This window comes from Natator depressus, chromosome 15 (assembly GCF_965152275.1).
Source record: "Natator depressus isolate rNatDep1 chromosome 15, rNatDep2.hap1, whole genome shotgun sequence".
In the NCBI taxonomy this organism is placed as follows: domain Eukaryota; kingdom Metazoa; phylum Chordata; order Testudines; family Cheloniidae; genus Natator; species Natator depressus.
In genome coordinates this window covers 6128993-6145535 of record NC_134248.1, presented here as the reverse complement: position 1 = coordinate 6145535, position 16543 = coordinate 6128993, and the positions used below count along the sequence as shown (strand labels likewise).

Genomic DNA, 16543 nt, shown 5'->3' with positions numbered 1-16543 from the left:
TGATATCATACAATTCTCGCAGCATGAGAAGATAGAAGTATCCAACAGCAGCAAAGAGGTTAAGCAAGAGAAGTTCACTGGCCTTCTTCACTCTGACATCACAGCCAAAGGCCTCCTGTCAGCCCCCACAGAGTTTATGCAGTGAAGCCCTTTGAAAGGTGCATGAAGTTCTTTAGCAATCAAGAGTGACTATAAAGGTAGGGGCTGCTGTAGCAGCAGCTAAATGAAAGTGGGTGGGATGTGGGAGAATTCCTGCTGCCCTGGCGTTCTGAGCTACTTTATTAAGACTGCATGCAGCCCAAGAGAACTGACTGTACTCCCTGCTGCAAGCCTCGAATAAGCTGCATTACACACACTGTAGCTCGGCTCAAGCCTCTTCTAAATTGGAATACAATGCAAAGGATTTCCAGTATAGCTTTCTGCTGCCTGAAGGGACTCTGAGCAGCTTTCTTGTAACCTTATGTTTTAGTTTCATTGTGGCGCCAGTCTTTCCACTCAGGTAAGCAATTATTTTAGGTTGTGCATTATTTTGCTTTATGAGCAGCAAATGGATAGATTTCTCCTTGGTTGAAAACTGAAGTGCAAAGAAGCTGTTTCTCTCAAATTGTGATCAGGTTCATGATAAACACTATTGTGTTGACATTGCTACCATGGTATAATTATGGCTTTCTGAATAGATTGACTGTATCATCCTAGGCAGTGTTTGCTCTAAGTTAAAATTAAAACCTAAAAAAAGTATACAGGCTGGTGCTTCTAATTTAACATTGACAGATTGCAGCTCCCATATGCTGCAATGTGTGTTATTACTGCCAGCATAGAGTTCAGCTGATCTGCTCTGCCAGCATTATCAGCACAAAATGCAACATTTTATTTAGGTTCGGCTGCGTCAGATTTCTTTTTACATTCAGTTTGGGCCAGTCCCCGGCTTCATTAATGATAAATGTTGAATCAGTTCTTCCAGTATAAATAGCACTCACGTTTATTAATTATTCTTGGTAGCCTCCAGTGTAAGTTTGAATCATTAAGCACAAGATGCATGGGCTAGTAATTAAAGCACAGGACAGTGAATTGGAACAGCTGGATCAAGATTTTCAAACTTGGCTGCTTAAAATTAGGCTCCTAAATCCATATTTAGGCATCTAAATTGGGATTTTTGGGGCACCTAACTCTCTTAGGTTCCATTTAAAAATCAAGCCATTTATTTAAGGGTGGAATTTTCAAAATGCTGAGCACCCTGCAGCACCAATTGAAACCAGTGAAATTCAAGCTAGTTAGCCAGCTACTTAAAAATGATCTTAGGCTGGGATTTTAAAAGGTGCCCAGGAGAGTTGGGTGCCCAGCTCCCATTGACTTTCTGTGAGATTTGGGCTCCTAATGCCATTTGGCCCCCTTGAAAATCACAGCCTTAGGACCCTAACTATAGGCAGCCAAGTGTGAAAATCTTGACTCTGAGTAAAGCAGAGTTGTAGATACAAACACTCTTCCCCCCTCCAACTCAGATATTTAGATTGAACTGTAGATCCACATTTTATGGCTTGGGCACCTTTCTGCTGGGCTGCGTTTTTATCTCTGAAATGGTCTCCCTGTGTGATCCTGAGCAAATCCTTTAAATTCTGTCTCTGTTTCTCCAACTGAAAAATGAAGTGATGACATTTAACAACTTGCTAAGGGGTGGAGGCTAAATTCATTAAAGTTTGCAGAGCACTTGGGGCCAGATTCTGACATACTGGCTCATAGCAATGACGATAGGGCCTACAAGACCTAGTCATGTTCCAGGACCCCATTATGCCAGGCACTGTACAAACAGAACAAAAAGACAGTCCCTATCCCAAAGTATTTATAATCTAAGTCACCAGACGGATGGGGGAGTACAAGGAAACAATGAGACATTATTGGTCAGCATGCCAGGCAGTCATCTCAGCACACCCGTGGCCCAATCGTTGACAAGGTTTTTATAGGCTTCACAGCAAAGGAGAGTTTTAAGGAAGATTTGAAGGAATATAATGAGGCAGCATAATGGATGATTATGGGGAAATCCACACAAGCATAAGGGGCAGCATGGGAGAATGCAGAAGGGTGCTTGAAAATTTTAACAAGTGGGTGATGGAAGCCCATCATGGGCTAATAGAAGGCAGAAGTCAACCTCTTGATAGTGAAGGAGAAATGATAGGTGGGGTATGCATATGTATGAAAAGATTTGAAAATGAAGACGTGGAGCTAATGTTTGTTGTAATAGAAAAGGGAAAGCCACTGGGGAGATGCAAAAGAGGGATGAGGTGGACAGAATGATGGGCTAGGAGAATGATCTTTTCAGCAGCATTCAGAATGGAGATGAGCAAGGCAAGAATGCTTGAGCAAGGCAAGAGAGAAAGATGTGGTAATCAAGACATGAGAGACTTCAAGAGAGTTTTAGGTGTGTGCATGGATAGGAAGGCCGTATTTAGGAGATATTGTGCAGAAACAATCAGCAGGATTTAGACTTAGTCTGGATGTGAAGATCTAGACAAAAGTTGGAGTCTAATGTGGTGTCCAGGTTTTGGACCTTAGTGACAGGTAGGATGGTGATATTGTCCACAGTAATCAAGAAAGGAGGTAGCAGGGAGGGACTGGGGGGTGATTAAGAGTTCTGTTTGAGCCATACTGATCTTGAGGTGACAGTTAGGCATCTATGAGTAGATGTCTGAGAGACAGGCCAAGATATTAGTTTGGACAAAAGGAGACTGGTCTGGAGTAGCAATAGAGATCTGTGAGTCATTACAGATGGTAATTGATTTGTGTTAATAGATAAGATTACTTGGAGATCCAATGTAAAGGGTGAAGAGAAAGGAACTAAGGACTGACCTGTGTGGAACCCCCACAGAAAGTTGGAGTGGGGGGATGAGGAGGATCCTCCAGAGGACATCTGAAGGGGCAACTTGTGAGGTAGGAGGAAAACCAGGAGAGGACAGAATCATAGAAGCTACGGGAGGACAAGATTTCAAGAAAGAAAGAGCATGGTTGATGGCCTTGTTGGTGATTGACAAGTCTAAGACGGTGAGGATGGAGTAAGGGTTCTGAGCTGTCCGTAGGAAGAGGTTATCCAGGCCTTGGTAGCAGTGGTTTCAGTGGAGTGCAAGGAGAAGAAGCTGGATTAGAGAAGTTCTAGGCTGGAACTGGAGGAGACACTATAAGGTGGGTAGAAAGTTGGCTAGATTGTCGGCTCAACGGGTAGTGATCAATGGCTCCATGTCTAGTTGGCAGCCGGTATCAAGTGGAGTGCCCCAAGGGTCGGACCTGGGGCTGGTTTTGTTCAATATCTTCATAAATGATCTGGAGGATGGTGTGGATTGCACTCTCAGCAAATTTGCGGATGATACTAAACTAGGAGGAGTGGTAGATACGGTGGCAGGTAGGGATAGGATACAGAGGGACCTAGACAAATTGGAGGATTGGGCCAAAAGAAATCTGATGAGGTTCAACAAGGATAAGTGCAGGGTCCTGCACTTAGGACGGAAGAATCCAATGCACCGCTACAGACTAGGGACCGAATGGCTAGGCAGCAGTTCTGCGGAAAAGGACCCAGGGGTGACAGTGGACGAGAAGCTGGATAAGAGTCAACAGTGTGCCCTTGTTGCCAAGAAGGCCAATGGCATTTTGGGATGTATAAGTAGGGGCATAGCCAGCAGATCGAGGGACGTGATCGTTCGCTCTATTCGACATTGGTGAGGCCTCATCTGGAGTACTGTGTCCAGTTTGGGCCCCACACTACAAGAAGGATGTGGAGAAATTGGAGAGAGTCCAGCGAAGGGCAACAAAAATGATTAGGGGTCTGGAACACATGACTTATGAGGAGAGGCTGAGAGAACTGGGATTGTTTAGTCTGCAGAAGAGAAGAATGAGGGGGGATTTGATAGCTGCTTTTAACTACCTGAGAGGTGGTTCCAAAGAGGATGGTTCTAGACTATTCTCAGTGGTAGAAGATGACAGGACAAGGAGTAATGGTCTCAAGTTGCAGTGGGGGAGGTTTAGGTTGGATATTAGGAAAAACGTTTTCACTAGGAGGGTGGTGAAACACTGGAATGCGTTACCTAGGGAGGTGGTAGAATCTCCTTCCTTAGAAGTTTTTAAAGTCAGGCCTGACAAAGCTCTGGCTGGGATGATTTAATTGGGGATTGGTCCTGCTTTGAGCAGGGGGTTGGACTAGATGACCTCCTGAGGTCCCTTCCAACCCTGATATTCTATGATTCTGTGAGACCTCAGACAACAATTGTAGACAGTACGTTCAATAAGCTTACATCTGAAAGGGAGATGGGCCAGTAGCTGGAGAGACAAATAGGGTCATGGGTGGGTTTTTTTAAAGTGGGAAAGAATAAAGTGTGTTTGCATTATGAGGGGAAGGAGCTAGAGGAGAGTGAGGAGAAGAGCAAGGGAGGGGATGAGAGGGGAATCGAGGGAGATCAGGAGATGGGATGGGGTCACTGAGGAAAGTGGAGGGTTTAGAGAAGAGCAGACGAGAAACTTCTGTGACAGGGGAGAAAGGGAAAGCAAGCTGAGGGGAGACGGAAAGTTACACGGTATTTTGTCAACTTTCTCTTGGAATAAATTGGCAAGATCCTGTGTAGAGACAGAAGCAAAGACAGGACGAGGGAAGAGTTTGAGAAGTGAGTCAAAGGTAGCTGGGATTGAATTAAGGCAGGAATGGGATTCAGTTAAGTTGACAGAGTTGTTTAGGTAGGAAGATGGCAGAACTGAAGGAGAGGAGAAAGACTGTGCAGTGGAGGAACTCAGCCTGGTCACAGGATTTCTGCCAGCGATGCTTCGCAACGTGAGAGCAAAAGTGAAGGGAATGAGCCAGGGCTGTGGGTTGGCAGGATAGACTTTGTGATGAGTGAGAGGGGAAAAAAGGCAAGGGTGGAGGAAAGTGAAGCATGGGGAGACTCAACAACAGTGGCAATGAAAGAAGGGGAGGAGAAGGCTGAGAGCAGTTAAAGTCATCAGTGCTGATGGACTGGAAGACACAGAAAGGCAGAGTGATGGTCTGTACTGCGACGTGCACCCCTTTTTATAGGACCATGGGAAGTGTTGTACAAAGTATGCCTTGTGAGGTATCATTTGAAAGCGCATGATTTGCTGATCATTATTGTCCTGGTGAAATATGTGAAGCAACATTGCATGAAAAGATATATGATTCCTCTGTATAGTCTTAAGACAAGATCAAATGGATAATCACCTAGTGAAGTGGCCACTCTTGGGCAAGAAAAAGGGTGTGTGCAGAAAATCTACAACTTGAACAAAGGACCAGCTTGAGGTTCCCTTCTGTCTCCTGAACCTCAGTGGGAGATGATTCTTGTGCAAGAGAAAGGGCTATAAAGGGGGCAGGCAGACTTCCCAAAATATCTCCCTCCTTATCTCTCTACCCACTGCATCAGCAACACCTGAAAAACAAAGAAAGCAGCACTGGACTGAGAGAGAGCTCTTGTATGAAAGGGGATCAGCCAGTAAGACTGTTGGGACATGTGATGAGAGAGATCTTTGCTTTGAATTCATGTAGCTATTAAGTTAGGTATTAGTTGCATTTTATTTTTTATTTCTTGGTAACCAATTCTGAGGTTTATGCCTCATTACTTCTAATCACTTAAAATCTATAATTTTCTAGTTAATAAATTTGTTTTATTGTTTTATCTAAATCAGTGTGTTTGGATTGAAGTGTTTGGGAAACTCCATTTGGGATAATAAGGCTCTTGCGTATCATTTACTATTAATAAATGGCAGACTTTATATGAGCTTGTATTGTCCAAGAGAGGGCTGGGCAGTACAGGATGCACATTTCTGGGGGAAGTCTGGGACTGCAGAGTTTGCTGGTGGTGTTCTGCAGTGTAATTCATGAGTGGCTGGCAATAGCATTCATGCAGTGTAATTGGGAGTAATTTACATGCTGGAGGCTGTGTGGGAGCAGACCAGAAGTGGTAACTCTCATAGCAAAGCAGTGTAAAAAGCACCCCATTCTGGAGGATTGAGGGGACACAGCTGTTCATCAGTCCAGATTTTACATTGGGTAATGTCTCAGGGCATGGGGGATAGGGGCTGCTGGGCGATGCTGAAAAAGACCAGGTGATGGCTGGAAAGGGGGAGCTTGGCAATAGAACAATCAGAGAGAGAGAGAGCAGTGCTTGCTGAAGTTCAAATAATTGGCTGACCATTTTGGTGAGTGGGAGAATTGAAGCAGGGCTGCAGGTCAAGAGAAGAGGTAAGAGTGAGGAAACATGTAACGAAGGGGTCAGGCGGGCCATCGACATGGAAGCCAAAGAGACAGAGGATGAGTGAGGGAGATTGCAAGGAGAGGGAGCCAGGAGCTGGGGCAGGAGAGAGAGGCTGATGGGGAGGAGTTGGATGGACAGTAGATGACAGCAACATGGAGGGAGAAGGTAGAGGAGCATCAGATGCGGTGCTGCTCAAAAGATGGGGCAGTGGGAAGGGAGAGGCCAGCGGAGTTGGAAGCAGCAGGAATGGGAAAAAGAAGTCTAAACATTCCATGAGTAGTCCAACTGACTCCACTGTCATTCAGTCTCAGTAAAGGTATCAGAATGTGGCGCTTTGAGAGCATTAGCTAGAGGGTGCTATAGAAGATCAAAAAATACGATTGTTACTTTTATGACCTGATTTGAAATACAGCTATTGTCTGAAATACCAAAGCACCAGGCAAATGGAATATGGTTGTTTCAAGATGAAAGACATACTTGTTGTTAAAATCTACTATTTCAGAAGCCCTATTTACATGGGGGCAAAGTTTTCAAATGTCCACTAAGTTTGCTTGCCTCAGTTTTGGGGACTATAGTCCCTTTGGAGCAAACAGGGTCAGATTTTCATTGGCCAGCATCGGGGTCCTGGGACAATTTGAATAGTGGTGGTGCTGAGAACCACTGAACCAAACTGTAAACCCTGCATTTGATGGAAAACAATTCAAGCCAGGAGGTGTGGCAGCACCCCCGGCATCCCTAGTTCCAGCACCGCCGCTGTACGTGGAAAAGGCACACTATCCTGGATTTGCGTGCAGAAATCTGCACTTGCACAAGTGACTGAGTAGTTACACATGCAATTTCCTGTTTCTACAGGTAAATGTGAGACTTCTGGGTGTAATGTATTTATGCACAAATTTTGTGGAGGCAGCTTAGTCTCTGGTTGTTGATGTCCCATAGTAAACTATCCTTATTTGTTTTGCACAGTCTGTCGCAGAAATATCCTTTTCTTGTGCAAAAGGATACATTTAAAAACTATGAAAAAGATGTGAAAATAATTCACAGATTCAAAATGAAAGTTTCATTCTTACCATTTTGTGCATTGTGAAATCCTTCATTTCCACATAGTGCAATCTGACACCTGTGAAACTTTTCAATGTTTCTGTGTTTATTGATGCACCTTTGAGATATTAATTGCATCTCTTGTTTAATTATAGACTGGAAATGTTCTGACAATCTTGCAAAGAACATACTAAAGCGGTTGTACCGAAAGCTCTGTTAATGACCCTGGAAAATATAAACTGCTGAAGCAGCAACCAGTAAAACAATACTAATTGATTGTTGCTTTAAACAATGTTCATGGGATACATCTGAGAAAAACATCTGAACACATTAAATGGCAGCATGATAACATTTAGTACAGTGAAGGTTGCACCAAGACACTATCCACTGAAACCTTCACAGCAGAAGGTAAGGGAGAAGTCTCTTGGATTTCATGGCACAGCACGTCACCTACAGTAGTGTGGAAAACACTCCAACACTCAGCAAGGCTTTCACTTCCATTGCCCATGAACACCAAAAGCGATATCTCACTTGCAAACAGAAATCCAGCTATCACCAATATGCAGTTGATTCATAGATTTACCCTCTATACTCTGGATTTGTCTCTTTCTGGCCAAACTAAAATCTTCCCTTTCTCTTTGACATCTTCTCAAGGACATCCAGGCTTCAACTTAAGCTCAACATGGCCAAAACAGAGCTCTTGATCTTTCCTTCCATGCCCTCCTCTCTCCCTCCTTTCTCAATCACAATGTGCACGACAACCACAATATCCTCTCTGTCAATCAGACCCCTAACCTGGGTGTCCTCTTCTACTCAGGGCTCTCTACGTCCTCACATGCAAGCTGTGTCTAAACCTTCCTGGTTGTTTCCTGCACAACGTCTCTAAAATCCAGCTTTTCCTTGCCATCTGGTTGCTTGGTAAACTGGGTGCAAGTAAACAATACACATTTTAAGATGGCTAAATGTAAATCTATACCTCTAGGAACAAAGAATGTAGGTCATAGGAAGCAGTGACTCTTGGAATGATTTGGGGGCCGTAATAATCAGCTGAATATGAGCTCCCAGTGTGAAGCTGTGGCCAAAGCAGCTCATACGATCCCGGGTCTGGGATGCATGAACAAGGGAATCTCTAATAGGAGTAGAGAGGTTATTTGACCTCTATATTTGAGAATGGTGCGACTGCTGCTGGAATCCTGTGTCCGTTGCTGGTGCCCACAATTCAAAAGGATGTTGATAAATTGGAGATAGTTCAAAGAAGAGCCATGAGAATGATTAAAGGTTTAGAAAACCTGCCATTAGCAATAGACTTAAAGAGTTCAAGCTATTTAGCCTACCAAAGAGAAGGTTAAGGGGTGTCTTCATTACAGTCTGTAAGTACCTAGAGGGGAAATAAATACTGTATTTAATAATGAGCTCTTCAATCTAGCAGAGATCCAATGGCTAGAAGTTGAAGCTAGACAAATTCAGACTGGAAATAAGGTGAGAATAATGAACCATTGGAATAATTTACTGAAGGTCATGGTGGATTCTCCATCACTGAGAATTTTTAAATCAGGACTAGATGTTTTTCTAAAAGATCCGCTCTAGGAATTATTTTGGCGAAGTTCTATGGCCTGTGTTATTCAGGAGGTCAGACAAGATGATCACAGGGGTCCCAGAGAACTTCCCTGTATTCATTTCTACTTTGAATCCAATAGCTGTCCCTGAACTAGATCCTATCTATTAGAAAAACCTCCAATTTTGATTTAAAAATTCCCAAGGTGAATCCACCACCACCAGTAAGTTGTTCCAATAGCTAATTGCCCTCCCTTAAAAATTTGCACTTTATTGCTAGTCTGAATTTGTCTAGCTTCAACTTCCAGCCATTGGATCTTGTTACAGTGTTGTCTGCTGGAGTGAAGAGCTGTCTATTTTCAAATTTCAGTCATCCATGTAGGTACTTATATGATCAAGTCATCTCTTAACTTTGTCTTTCATAAGCTAAATAGATATGGCTGAGGGGGAGGGTTGTGTGTTTGGGGGGTGCTCAGTAGCTGAAGGGAGAGGGTTGCTTTTGAGTTTGTGTTCTGGTGGATTATTTGTAGCTGAGGGAACAGGTTTATGTTTGTTCTAGGAGGTGTAGGTGTGTGTGTATTTTGGAGATAGTGGATAGTGTGCAGGGGAGGTACTTGTGTGTGTTCTGGAGGGTTGTGTGTAGCTGAGGGGGGAGGGTTGTTCATATGGTTTTGGGTGTGTAGATGAGGGTGGAAGTTGTGTATTTTAGGGGGTGGTTTATACATAGAATCACAGAATATCAGGGTTGGAAGGGACCTCAGGAGGTCATCTAGTCCAACCCCCTGCTCAAAGCAGGACCAATCCCCAATTAAATCATCCCAGCCAGGGCTTTGTTAAGCCTGACCTTAAAAACTTCTAAGGAAGGAGATTCTACCACCTCCCTAGGTAACGCATTCCAGTGTTTCACCACCCTCCTAGTGAAAAAGTTTTTCCTAATATCCAACCTAAACCTCCCCCACTGCAACTTGAGACCATTACTCCTTGTCCTGTCATCTTCTACCACTGAAAATAGTCTAGAACCATCCTCTCTGGAACCACCTCTCAGGTAGTTGAAAGCAGCTATCAAATCCCCCCTTATTCTTCTCTTCTGCAGACTAAACAATCCCAGTTCCCTCAGCCTCTCCTCATAAGTCATGTGTTCCAGACCCCTAATCATTTTTGTTGCCCTTTGCTGGACTCTCTCCAATTTCTCCACATCCTTCTTGTAGTGTGGGGCCCAAAACTGGACACAGTACTCCAGATGAGGCCTCACCAATGTCGAATAGAGGGGAACGATCACGTCCCTCGATCTGCTGGCTATGCCCCTACTTATACATCCCAAAATGCCATTGGCCTTCTTGGCAACAAGGGCACACTGTTGACTCATATCCAGCTTCTCGTCCACTGTCACCCCTGGGTCCTTTTCCGCAGAACTGCTGCCTAGCCATTCGGTCCCTAGTCTGTAGCGATGCATTGGATTCTTCCGTCCTAAGTGGAGGACCCTGCACTTATCCTTGTTGAACCTCATCAGATTTCTTTTGGCCCAATCCTCCAATTTGTCTAGGTCCTTCTGTATCCTATCCCTACCTGCCACCGTATCTACCACTCCTCCTAGTTTAGTATCATCCGCAAATTTGCTGAGAGTGCAATCCACACCATCCTCCAGATCATTTATGAAGATATTGAACAAAACCGGCCCCAGGACCGACCCTTGGGGCACTCCACTTGATACCGGCTGCCAAGTAGACATGGAGCCATTGATCACTACCCATTGAGCCCGACAATCTAGCCAACTTTCTACCCACCTTATAGTGCATTCATCCAGCCCATACTTCTTTAACTTGCTGACAAGAATACTGTGGGAGACAGTGTCAAAAGCTTTGCTAAAGTTAAGAAACAATACACCCACTGCTTTCCCTTCATCCACAAAACCAGTAATCTCATCATAGAAGGCGATTAGATTAGTCAGGCATGACCTTCCCTTGGTGAATCCATGCTGACTGTTCCTGATCACTTTCCTCTCGTGTAAGTGCTTCAGGATAGATTCCTTGAGGACCTGCTCCATGATTTTTCCGGGGACTGAGGTACCATAGAACACCACAGTTGGAAGGGACCTCAGGAGGTCATCTAGTCCAACCTCCTGCTCAAAGCAGGACCAATCCCCAATTTTTGCCCCAAATGGCCCCCTCAAGGATTGAACTCACAACCCTGGGTTTAGCAGGCCAATGCTCAAACCACTGAGCTATCCCTCCCCCCTTGAGGTGAGGCTGACCGGCCTGTAGTTCCCAGCATCCTCCTTCTTCCCTTTTTTAAAGATTGGCACTACATTAGCCTTTTTCCAGTCATCCGGGACTTCCCCCGTTCGCCATGAGTTTTCAAAGATAATGGCCAATGGCTCTGCAATCACAGCCGCCAATTCCTTTAGCACTCTCGGATGTAACGCATCCGGCCCCATGGACTTGTGCACGTCCAGCTTTTCTAAATAGTCCCTAACCACTTCTTTCTCCACAGAGGGCTGGCCACCTACTCGCCATGCTGTGTTGCCCAGCGCAGCAGTCTGGGAGCTGACCTTGTTCGTGAAGACAGAGGCAAAGAAAGCATTGAGTACATTAGCACTGAGGGGGGAGGGGATTGCTGTCAGTTTGGGGCCCCGTGTAGCAGAGAGGAAGAGGTGTGTATGTATGTTTTGGAGGTGGTGTGTGGGTGAAGGGTCACAGATTGCTGTGTTTATAGTGGTGTTAGCTCAGGAGGCAGGGTGTGTGTGTATTTTGGTGTTTATAGGTGGTGTGTAGCAGAGGAATGGGGTTGTGTGTGTTTTGGAGATTGTTTGTAGCTAAGGAATAGGGTTGTGTGTAGCTGAGGGATGGATTGTGTGTAGCTAAGGAGCAGGGTAGTGTGTGTTTTGTGGGTGGTGTGCAGCTGAAGGGCAGGGAAGTGTGTGTTTTGTGGGTGTTGTTGCCATGGGGCAGGGTTTCCTCTTCCCCTGAGGAGTAAGCTAGTGATTGTGGGTGGCAAAGGAAGGAGTGACCTCTTTCTTGGTCTCCCCCATGGAACCTGTAGTTCCCTGGCAGGGTGTCTGTTCACAGCTCCTGCTATCTATGGGGGAGGCTAGTGCAGCACTGGCTTGGGACACCCTTACTAGGAAATGAGTGTTGTGAGCACATTTGGTGCAGGGAGGAGGTGGGATTTCTGCAACTTGTTAATTAAAAACTTGTCCTGAGTCAGCAAGGTCAGAGGCCAATTGCTCCCTGGAGATTGGGACTCTGTTGTGTCACTGAACCTGAAGACACAGCCCTAGTTCATACTATGCAGGTCTTTCTTTGCCTTGGCCTCCAGGTTAGCCACCATTTCTTTGCATATGCTCTTTGCTATCTGACTCCGGCTATGCGTCGAGGCTGGGAATGGGTGTTGGAGGCTGGGAGATCATCCGGACTTGTTTATAAGTAACCCTGGTTAGTTAAACCCAGTGACAGTGCAACTCCTAACTTCACAGGCTAGATAGTTTCAGCACACTAATTTTTTTTTTTTAAAATCACCTCACCCATCTTGTAAAGATAACAATGTACTAAGCACTTAGCTTGGAGATAACAAAGGGCATTTGTGTCCAAAAGACACTTCACTCATTCAAGGATTAGCCACACAAGAATGGCATCCATGTTTACTCCATATAGTAGGCAGCATGGGTAATGACACCTATAATCAAGGTTGCCTAACAGGGTAGCCTCACCTGGGATGCCCTCTTGCAGGAGGTCATGGTATGACCTGTTTACCTACCTTGGTTTCCCTCTTTATGGACCCCAGTAACTTCCCCACTGCTCTCTTGCCTCAGTAGTTCCCCACCTTGGGGCCAGTTGCTTACAAAACATAATTCAAACTAGTTTCATTACCAAGAGTCTGCAAACATACACCCCAGGCCACGTAGTCCTGAAATACCACACCCTCTAGTCCCTTGACATAGCACCTCATCCGTGCACTTCCTCAGCTCTCTCCTAGCCTTTTATCAGGACAGCCACCCCAACACCTCTCTCTTCACAGCAGCTCCTTGGCTGGGAGATCATCCTCACCAGGGGAGCATCCCCTCCTCCCCAGGGCCCTCTCACTAGTCCCCTGTGTGGAGATATCAGTGGGTTAGCCCCTCTGCTGCTTCCAGGCCTTCTGCCCTCTCAAGACCATGGCTTTGGTTCTCTGGCTTGGAGTCAGTAGGCAACTCCTTCTGCTGCTCTCCAGCCTTCAGCTGCCCTCAAGGGCCTCCTGCAGTTTCCTGGTCTCAAACAGCTCTTGCCTATTAACTGCAAGACAGCTCTTACCTGACCTTTTCCTGGTAGACTCTCTGAGGCCCAGCTGCCCTTTTTAAAGCCCAACTGGGGTCAGCTGACCTTTTTCCTCTTAAAGGACAAATGTCATCCTGTGACACCCCATTGCTTAGAACTTTGCTAAACTTTAATCCTTTGGGCTGAAATTTCCCATACTTGGTATCTGCCTCAGATCGTTTTTTTTATTTCAGATAGAGTTATTCAGCGATTTCCCAGATTGAGATTATAGGGGGAAATATGCGTTTTGTCCATGTTTAAAAATATTTACAGCCCTTTTGTTAAGAAGCTCTAGCACCCCCAGTCTTTGGAGCAGGGACTTTACATTTTGCAGCAGGGTCACAGTGATATCAGGGATGTGCCTTTTGCTGCTCCTGTGACAATCCAGCCAAATGTAGCCAAATTATATAAATAATAGTGTGCAGCTTCAAAGCCAGTCAGGCCAGCGAATTTCACCCACTTGACCCTGCACTGGGCTCAGTAACTTGCGTTTGGCTAAAACTCCTTCCAAAAAGGCATCCTGTCTTGAGTGAACATATCAAGAAATGGAGAATCCACCTGGGTATTTTGTTCCAATGGTTAATCACCCTCACTGTTAAAACTGGTGCCTTATTTCTAATTTGAATTTGTCTGGTTTCAGCTTCCAGCCATTGGTTTTTGGTCTGCCTGTCTCTGCTAGATTAGAGAGCCCCTTACTACCTGGTATTTTCTCCCCATGAAGGTGCTTATACACTGTAATCAATCACCTCTCAATCTTCTTGTTTGATAAACTAAACAGATGGAGCTCTGAGAGTCTCTCACTGTAAGGACGATCAGTAGAGGTTTAATAGAATTCAGCAGAGCTACATTCTCTGAAGATTCTGGCTGTGGGCTACAGTGGCCGAGCAGGACTTTCTGTGTAATTGCTCTTCCTGGCTGCTGAGGGTTATTGTGATGCCAGAACTGAAGCAGGGAAATTATCTTTCTTCTGGTCTCAGTGCTACCCCCACTGGATCTCACCATGGAGGCAAAGAAGGAAGCTGCCTGCATCCTGATTGGAATGCATAGGTGTAGGACAGGAGCTGAAGAAGGGGTGCGGGATGGGAGCACAGGGGACAGTGACAGGAATCAGGGGTGGGGGAGAATAGGAGCAGAGGGGGATGTCAGGGACAGATTAGGACACAGGTACAGAAGAGTCTATATGTTCCTCTCTGGAACCTACATAAGAATGGCCACACTGGGTCAGACCAAAGGTCCATCCAGCCCAGTATCCTGTCTACCAACAGTGGCCAAAGCCAGGTGCCCCAGAGGGAGTGAACCTAACAGGTAATGATCAAGTGATCTCTCTCCTGCCATCCATCTCCACCCTCTGACAAACAGAGGCTAGGGACACCATTCCTTACCCATCCTGGCTAATAGCCATTAATGGACTTAACCTCCATGAATTTATCCAGTTCTCTTTTAAACCCTGTTATAGTCCTAGCCTTCACAACCTCCTCAGGCAAGGAGTTCCACAGGTTGACTGTGTGCTGAATGAAGAACTTCCTTTTATTTGTTTTAAACCTGCTATCCATTAATTTCATTTGGTTCTTATATTATGGGAACTAGTAAATAACTTTTCCTTGTTCACTTTCTCCACACCACTCATGATTTTATAGACCTCTATCATATCCCCGCTTAGTCTCCTCTTTTCCAAGCTGAAAAGTCCTAGCCTATTTAATCTCTCCTCATATGGGACCCATTCCAAACCCCTAATCATTTTAGTTGCCCTTTTCTGAACCTTTTCTAATGCCAGTATATCTTTTTTGAGATGAGGGGACCACATCTGTATGCAGTATTCAAGATGTGGGCGTACCATGGATTTATATAAGGGCAATAAGATATTCTCCGTCTTATTCGCTATCCCTTTTTTAATGATTCCTAACATCCCGTTTGCTTTTTTGACTGCCGCTGCACACTGCGTGGACGTCTTTAGAGAACTATCCATGATGATGCCAAGATATTTCTCCTGATTAGTTGTAGCTAAATTAGCCCCTGTTATATTGTCTGTATAGTTGGGGTTATTTTTTCCAATGTGCATTACTTTACATTTATCCACATTAAATTTCATTTACCATTTTGTTGCCCAAACACTTAGTTTTGTGAGATCTTTTTGAAGTTCTTCACAGTCTGCTTTGGTCTTAACTATCTTGAGCAGTTTAGTATCGTCTGCAAACTTTGCCACCTCATTGTTTACTCCTTTCTCCAAATCATTTATGAATAGGTTGAATAGGATTGATCCTAGGACTGACCCTTGGGGAACACCACTAGTTACCCCTCTCCATTCTGAAAATGTACCATTTATTCCTACCCTTTGTTCCCTGTCTTTTAACAGTTTTCAGTCCATGGAAGGATCTTCCCTCTTATCCCATGACAACTTAATTTACGTAAGAGCCTTTGGTGAGGGACCTTGTCAAAGGCTTTCTGGAAATCTAAGTACACTACGTCCACTGGATCCCCCTTGTCCACATGTTTGTTGACCCCCTCAAAGAACTCTAATAGATTAGTAAGACATGATTTCCCTTTACAGAAACCATCTTGACTTTTGTACAACAGTTTATGTTCTTCTATGTGTCTGACAATTTTATTCTTTACTATTGTTTCAACTAATTTGCCTGGTACTGATGTTAGACTTACCGGTCTGTAATTGCCAGGATCACCTCTAGAGCCCTTCTTAAATATTTGCGTTACATTAGCTATCTTCCAGTCATTGGGTACAGTAGCTGATTTAAAAGACAGGTTACAAACTATAATTAATAGTTCCGCAATTTCACATTTGAGTTCCTTCAGAACTCTTGGGTGAATGCCATCTGGTCCCGGTGACTTGTTACTGTTAAGTTTCTCAATTAATTCCAAAACCTCCTCTAGTGATACTTCAATCTGTGACAATACCTCAGATTTATCACTTACAAAAGACGGCTCAGGTTTGGGAATCTCCCTAACATCCTCAGCTGTGATGACTGAAGCAAAGAATTCATTTAGCCCTGGTCTACACTAGGACTTTAGGTCGAATTTAGCAGCATTAAATCGATGTAAACCTGCACCCGTCCACACGATGAAGCCCTTTATTTCGACTTAAAGGGCTCTTAAAATCGATTTCCTTACTCCACCCCTGACAAGCGGATTAGCGCTTAAATCGGCCTTGCCAGGTCGAATTTGGGGTACTGTGGACACAATTCGACGGTATTGGCCTCCGGGAGCTATCCCAGAGTGCTCCATTTTGACCGCTCTGGACAGCACTCTCAACTCAGATGCACTGGCCAGGTAGACAGGAAAAGAACCGTGAACTTTTGAATCTCATTTCCTGTTTGGCCAGCGTGGCAAGCTGCAGGTGACCATGCAGAGCTCATCAGCAGAGGTGACCATGATGGAGTCTCAGAATCGCAAAAGAGCTCCAGCATGGAC

At 44.8% G+C, this 16543-nt stretch overlaps 1 protein-coding gene across 4 annotated transcripts in view; it reads left to right on the top strand.

Annotated features, from left to right (window-relative positions):
- Nucleotides 1–289: 289 nt before the first annotated feature.
- Nucleotides 290–16543, top strand: part of AIFM3 (AIF family member 3) — a 124773-nt gene continuing 108519 nt past the window's right edge. For 3 of the 4 annotated variants that reach the window (XM_074972588.1, XM_074972589.1, XM_074972587.1), the window contains exon 1: nucleotides 291–499. The gene's annotated coding sequence lies outside the window, so the exon portion shown is untranslated. Of the gene's footprint in view, nucleotides 500–16543 lie in introns of all 4 variants that reach the window. The other variant, XM_074972590.1, reaches the window with a different exon arrangement.